The sequence below is a fragment of the Petaurus breviceps genome, unplaced genomic scaffold (assembly GCF_028583685.1).
Source record: "Petaurus breviceps papuanus isolate PSGF00001 unplaced genomic scaffold, PetGlider_PUasm1.0 187, whole genome shotgun sequence".
Taxonomy (NCBI): domain Eukaryota; kingdom Metazoa; phylum Chordata; class Mammalia; order Diprotodontia; family Petauridae; genus Petaurus; species Petaurus breviceps.
In genome coordinates, this window is record NW_027185799.1 from 19,350,561 (window position 1) to 19,357,039 (window position 6,479).

A 6,479-nucleotide genomic window follows, 5' to 3' on the forward strand; every position below is an offset into this window, starting at 1 on the left:
CTCTCTCTCTCTCTCTCTCTCTCTCTCTCTGTCTCTCTCTTCCCCTTTCTCTCTCCCTCCCTCCCTCCCTCTCTCTCTCTCTCTCTGTCTGTCTCTCTCTCAAGAGGCAATCAGGGGAAAGCTAGTAGGTGTCAAATGTCTGAGGCTGGATTTGAACTCAGATCCTACTGACTCTGGGACCAGTGCGCTATTCATTGTTTCACCTACCTGCCCCAAGAGAGAAATTAAATATGATGATTTCAATATTCTTGGCTGTTCCATTTTCATCCTGGATTTTATACAGTTCTCCAAGTATTATATTATAGTACTGTGATTTAGATTCAGTCCAGAGAATCAACATACTTTGTCATTATTGTACAGGAAGATCCCCTTCCTTTCAGATTTGCCTTATGTGCAAAATACATAGGAAATGTATGTGTGGGAGACAGAAGGGGGAATTCATGGATAGAAAGATCTCTTCTCCCTTTTTCCTTGCCACTCATCAGGGTCGATCTTGTTCTTCAGCTTCAGGGAGCATAAGGATAATTTTCTTTTTTCCAAAAAGGATGCTTATGAGGTTGTGTTCTCTTCTTTAAATCTTCAGCTCTTTGAACTTTTGAATTTGAGATTATTCTGAAGGCAACCTCTAAATGTGGTATGGGGCACTACCCCAGAAATGTTCTTCCTCTGGTATAAGTCTAGATTCTTACCTAGGAAATCTCTTTTATTTAACAAGTCAACTCATCAGTAAATGCATTTTTATTAAGTGCCTACTATAAAGGCAACATGCTAAACACTGAGGATAGATAACTCTTCTTTAAAGGAACTCAGTACCTGGGGGAGATGACATGAAAGCAACTATGTTTAAATGAGGTATATACAGGATAAATTGTAGCTGGTAAATGGAGGGAAGGAAATAGCATTATAAGGGAAGAAGAGAGCCTTTTTTTTTATTTTTGGAGGGCAGTTGGGTTTAAGTGAGTTGCCCAGGGTCACATGGCTAGTTGTGTGTGTGTGTGTGTGTGTGTGTGTGTGTTAAGTGTCTGAGGCCGGATTTGGACTCAGGTCCTGCTGACTCCAAGGCTAGTGCTCTATTCACTGCACTACCTAGTTGCCCCATCAAGAGAGCCTTTTCATTGAAGATGTGATTTTAGCTGAGAATTGAACGGAGCCAGAAAAATCAAAGCAGGGATGTAAAGGATCAGAACCTCAAACTGGAGCCACCAATAAGGCAAACTCCATGACTGGTGCTGCTTTCTCTGACAAGGTTATAATCTTGCAAAATACTAAGTCAATGATTTCCAAAGCACAGCATACACCTTTAGGGTGCAGGAGGAAAATTGTAGAATTTATATTTATAATTTTCTGAAAAATAAAAATTAAGTTTTACTAACATATACATATACATACATATATACATGGTTGTTGTCCTTCATTCTCAAAGAGGATCAAAACAACATCACTATGCTAAAGTTTTGTTTCAATGTGTCTGATCATGGCTGATCAGACCAATAAGAGTTCTAAATGCTCTACCACAGGTTGGGCACAAATAGTCCATGTGAACATCTGGGGTGGAATCTCTAAATTTGCACATCCCACATTTCCTTTGAGCTACTTTGATTCTGCTTTGCTCATAGACCACAGCACCTTTTCTGATGTGGACATGCCATTCTGAGCAATCTTGTACCGGTGTCTCCCAAGTCATACAATCAATTCCGAAGTTCTTGAGAGTGTCCCTGTATCACTTCTTCTGACCACCATGTGAGTGCTTGCTCTGTTAAGTTCTCCATAAAATAGTCTTTTTGGCAAGTGTACATTTTGCATTGGAACAACATGGCCAGGTTATTGGAGTTGGGCTCTCTGAAGCAGAGTTTGAATGCTTGGCAGTTTAGTTTGAGTAAGGACCTCAGTGTCTGGCACCTTATCCTGCCAGGTGATCTTCAGAATCTTCCTAAGACAATTCAAATGAAAGTGATTTAGTTTGCTGGCATGGCTCTGGGAGACTGTCCAGGTTTCACAGGCATACAACAATGAGGTCAGGACAATGGCTCTGTAGACCTTCAGTTTGGTAGTCAGTCTAATACCCCTTCTCTCCCACAGCTTCTTTTGGAGCCTCCCAAACAATGAGCTAGTTGTGGCAATGCATTCATTAGCTGCATTATCAATGTGTACATCTCTGGAAAGTACGGTACCAAGGTAAGTGAACTTATCCACAGCATTCAAAACTCCATTTGCTGTAACCGATGGTTCCACATATGGATGGTGTGGTGCTGGCAGATGAAGCACATGTGTTTTCTTGGTGTTAATTATTAGGTCAAAATTAGCACAAGCAGCAGATAATTGATACATACTTGTGTTGTATCTCAGCTTCAGAGACTGCATTGAGTGCATAATCATCTGCAAACAAAAAATCATGTACCAACACTCACTCCACTTTGGTCTTGGCTTATAGTCTTTTCAAATTGAAGAATTTACCATCAATATGGTAGTTGACCTTGATGCTTTGCTCATCCTCACTGAAACATACAAACATACATACATACTGACAATGGCACCCTCGTTTAGTCATTTTGTCAGGCCATTTGTAACATATAGTGGACAAGATATCCTTAAGGGTAGAGGAGGAGTTAAAAATCCAGTAGGATTGATAGTGGTGGCCTCTCTTGTTCATTTGTTTTCAGGAAACTGTGGTACATTATAGTCTGTGTGTATTGAGTTAACTGAATTTGTCAGTTATATTATCTAGTTTAAACTGAACTCATATTTGCAATATGGATAAAAAGCTTCAAAGATTCTTGAAAGATTGAAGATAATACCAATAATTTGAGTATAAGCAAACAACAAGAAAATGACAGATTTTAATTTTCTAATTCCTCTATTGAACTCTTCACAGTAATATAAGGTGAAAATAGTGACCATCAAGTCAGTTTTATTTAAAAAAATCTGTGTCCACCCCCATATTGTGAAGATTATTTGAAGCAAGAATTTACATCCCTATAGTTAATAATTAACTTTCTCCTTAGTGTATATTATTCTTTGATCTATTAGCTTGTGATAATATGAGGCCATCACATTTATCATTATAATTAAAACCAAGCTTTGATTTCAAAAGTTGAGTCAATAAATATTTATTAAATACCTACTATGTGCCAGGCACTATCAGAAGTGAGGTGATAGTTTCCTGTGAGATGAATAGTAAGGAGTTCAGTGTTGCTAGATTATAGAATATGTATGAAGGGAATAAGTAGGAGGTGGCAGATTTTTGAAGTGCCTTAAAATACAAAGCACTTTATATTTAATCCTGGAGGTAAAAGGGAGCCATTAGAGTTTATTGAACAGAATAGGGGAAATGAAATTATCAGATCTGCACTCTAGGAAGATTATTTTAGGAGCTCACTAGAGGATGGACTTGAATGGTGGAAATGTCAGAGAGAGAGACAGAGAGAGAGAGAGAGAGAGAGAGAGATCAGCAGTCTATTGCAATATTTGAAATATGCAATCATGAGGGCCTGAAGCAGAGTAGTCACCATGGCAGAGAAAATAAAAGGAATATGTGAGAAATATTTTGAGGGTAGAATTGATAGGATTTAGCAACAGATTGGACAAGAGAGGCGAAGAGTTCAGGATGACCAGTGGGTTGAGAACCAGGGTGACCAGAAGTCAATAGATAGAAGTATAGTTGTTTTCTCAATAGTAATAGGGAATTAAAAAGAAGAGATAGTTTTAGGTGAAATATGGTGAGTTCTGTTTTGAACATGCTCTCTGTGTGTATGTTAAGTGCATATATTTAGGTGGTACAGTGGATAGAGAGTATGGGCCCTTGAATCAAGAGAACCTGAGTTAAGATTTGGCTTCAGACACTTATTAGGTGTATGACCTTGGACAAGTCCCTTAACCCTAATTGCTTCCCCTCCAAAATAAATTAAAAAATGGATGTGGCAAGTGTTAGCAAACCATAAATTGTTATGAACATATTTTTCACCACCATCATCATCATCATCATCATTATCATTATTTTAAAAAGGGGGGGCAGTTAGGTGGCATAGTAGATAGAGCACTAGCACTGGAGTTAAAATCCATCCTCAAACACTAACTGTGTGATCTTGGGCAAGTTGTTTAACTCCAATTGCCACAAAACAAAACAGAAAAAGAAAAAAAATCACTTTTTTATTATTATTTTTGGAGGTAATCAAGGTTAAGTAAATAGCTCAGGATCATACAGCTAGTAAGTGTCTGAGGATGGATTTGACCTCAGATCCTCCAGACTCCAGGGCCAGTGATCTATCCATTGTTCCACCTAGCTACCCCAATTTTTTTTTCTTGGAGGCAACTGGGGGTAAGTGACTTCTTTTGGGTCATATAGCTAGTGTCTGAGGCTTTATTCAGACTCCAGTATTAGCCAGCACCCTACAACACCCAGGATGGCCTGATAGCACAGGTTCTTTGATCTATTTTCTAAAGGAAAGACAGTTAAAAGGGGTTAATGATCTTACTTTAATTAACAGACAGAGAAGTAGAAAGAAGTGAGTATCAAAGAAAGAATTGAATAGACAGGACTCCAAATGTCTAAACAGAATAATACAACCACCTACATACACCACTGAACTGGAAGAGCACCAGCATCTGAGTAGTTGGGGGGCTAACAAACAACTACTCAGAGTCCTGTCCAGGGAATCTAAAGGTCCTTCTCATGAGTGAGCCCCTGAAGTAAAATAGAAACCTCCCAGTTTTCAACTAATATGTTTAGGGCCAGAAGGCATCACAACCTAGGTGATACAGTGCCTAATTGGCCCAATACCAAAAGGTGTGAAAGCCTTCCTGCAAGCAAGCTTCCCCTTAAGTAAGCATCCCCTAAGCAAGCTCCTTCTTAGGGCTCTATGTGACTCAGGATGTATCACAGCTGTGAAAGAAGCAAGACATCCGTAATTGACATATGGTCAAATAGGACTATCAAAGGACTGGGAAGATCTTCCTATTCCATTAACATTACAGATCTTTCTGATATGAAACCTATAAATGTTCTCATAACTGCACACTAAAAATCTGGAAATAGGAGATTTGATCTTATTTTTTTCTAAATAAAGGGTTTTAGTGGGTTTTTAAAACTCATTTGCTAAAAAATGTTAAAGAGAAATACTTTCCAATTAACATGCAAGAGCTACTGATTGACACCAAAGAAGATGAAAATTTACTCTCCAAATTTCAACAAAATCCTTTACAAAACTGGTGGATGAGATTGAAAAATGAGAAACATGATTTATTAAGGACAGTCAATGATGCAATTCCTCCATTTAGAGCTGTATATCTTAATGATGTATAGTTTTTAGCTACAACAGCCATTAAAACTAAGTACTAAAATAAACTGAACTTAATAAAGCACATTCAATCACATGGGTCTCACAAAAAAATCTTCCTACTGAAATAAAGCAAGAAATTCTCGTGTCATTAATAAAGAAAACAAAACTACTTTAAAATTACTTTATCCTCTGAGTATAAGCATTGAATCATCTCATCCTTCTGGCTTCTATTATATATCATAATTTATACATTAATGTAATTCATAAAAAGCGTGTGAAAGTGGGAATTTGTGCTTAAAATATTTTGGAGATCAAGGACACAATAAATAAACTCCCCCACCCTTTCTTCAACACAATCAGTTAGGGATTAGGATTACTGTTCATTCACTGGAATTACAGAATGAGTAGAAAAGTCCAAGCATTCTTCTGTCTTATGTTTCTATAAATTCTATCATTGCCTCTGCTATAAAGAAATCTCTCAGACTATGTGTGCAAGCATATGTGTACTCTCTAATGAGCTTCTGCCATAAATCACCATCAAATGGATCTAGAAGAGAAAAATATGAGAGCAAAAAGACTGAGCATAATATGGCCCTCACTTATATATGAATGAATGAATTGAATGAATGAAAAAAATTATTTATTAACTACTTCCTATGTGTCAAGAACTGTGCTAATTCCTAGGGATAAAAATACAAAATCAATGATTGTCTCTGCTTTCAAGGAGCTCCTATTTCAATGTGGAAGATACACCCAAGGGAGCAGTGCCTTGAGCAGAAACACTTTGATCTGAAAAATTACAAGAGTTCAGGTGAATGGAATCAAAGGGTAGAAGACTGACACAGCCAATCCAAAAAAACATCAGAGTGTATTTTCTCATAGTTCATGATCTCAAACCTACAAGAAGTGGTATTCAAATGGCACCTAAATGTTTGGCAAGGAAAAAAATAAAGTGAAGCATGACTGAAGATCATTGAAAGAGTGGTCTTTAGGAAGGCAATCACCATTCAAGAGAGTAGAGCTCAAAGGAAGAAATTTCCCCAAGTCAGAGTATCTGGGCATCAACAGAGTTGTCAAGAAATCAAGTCAAAAGCATTTATTAAGTGCCTACTTTGTGTTGAATAGTAGAGATACAAAGAATGGTCAAAAATAGACCTGACTCTCAAGGAGTTCACAGTCTAACAGGAGAGACAATATTTAAAC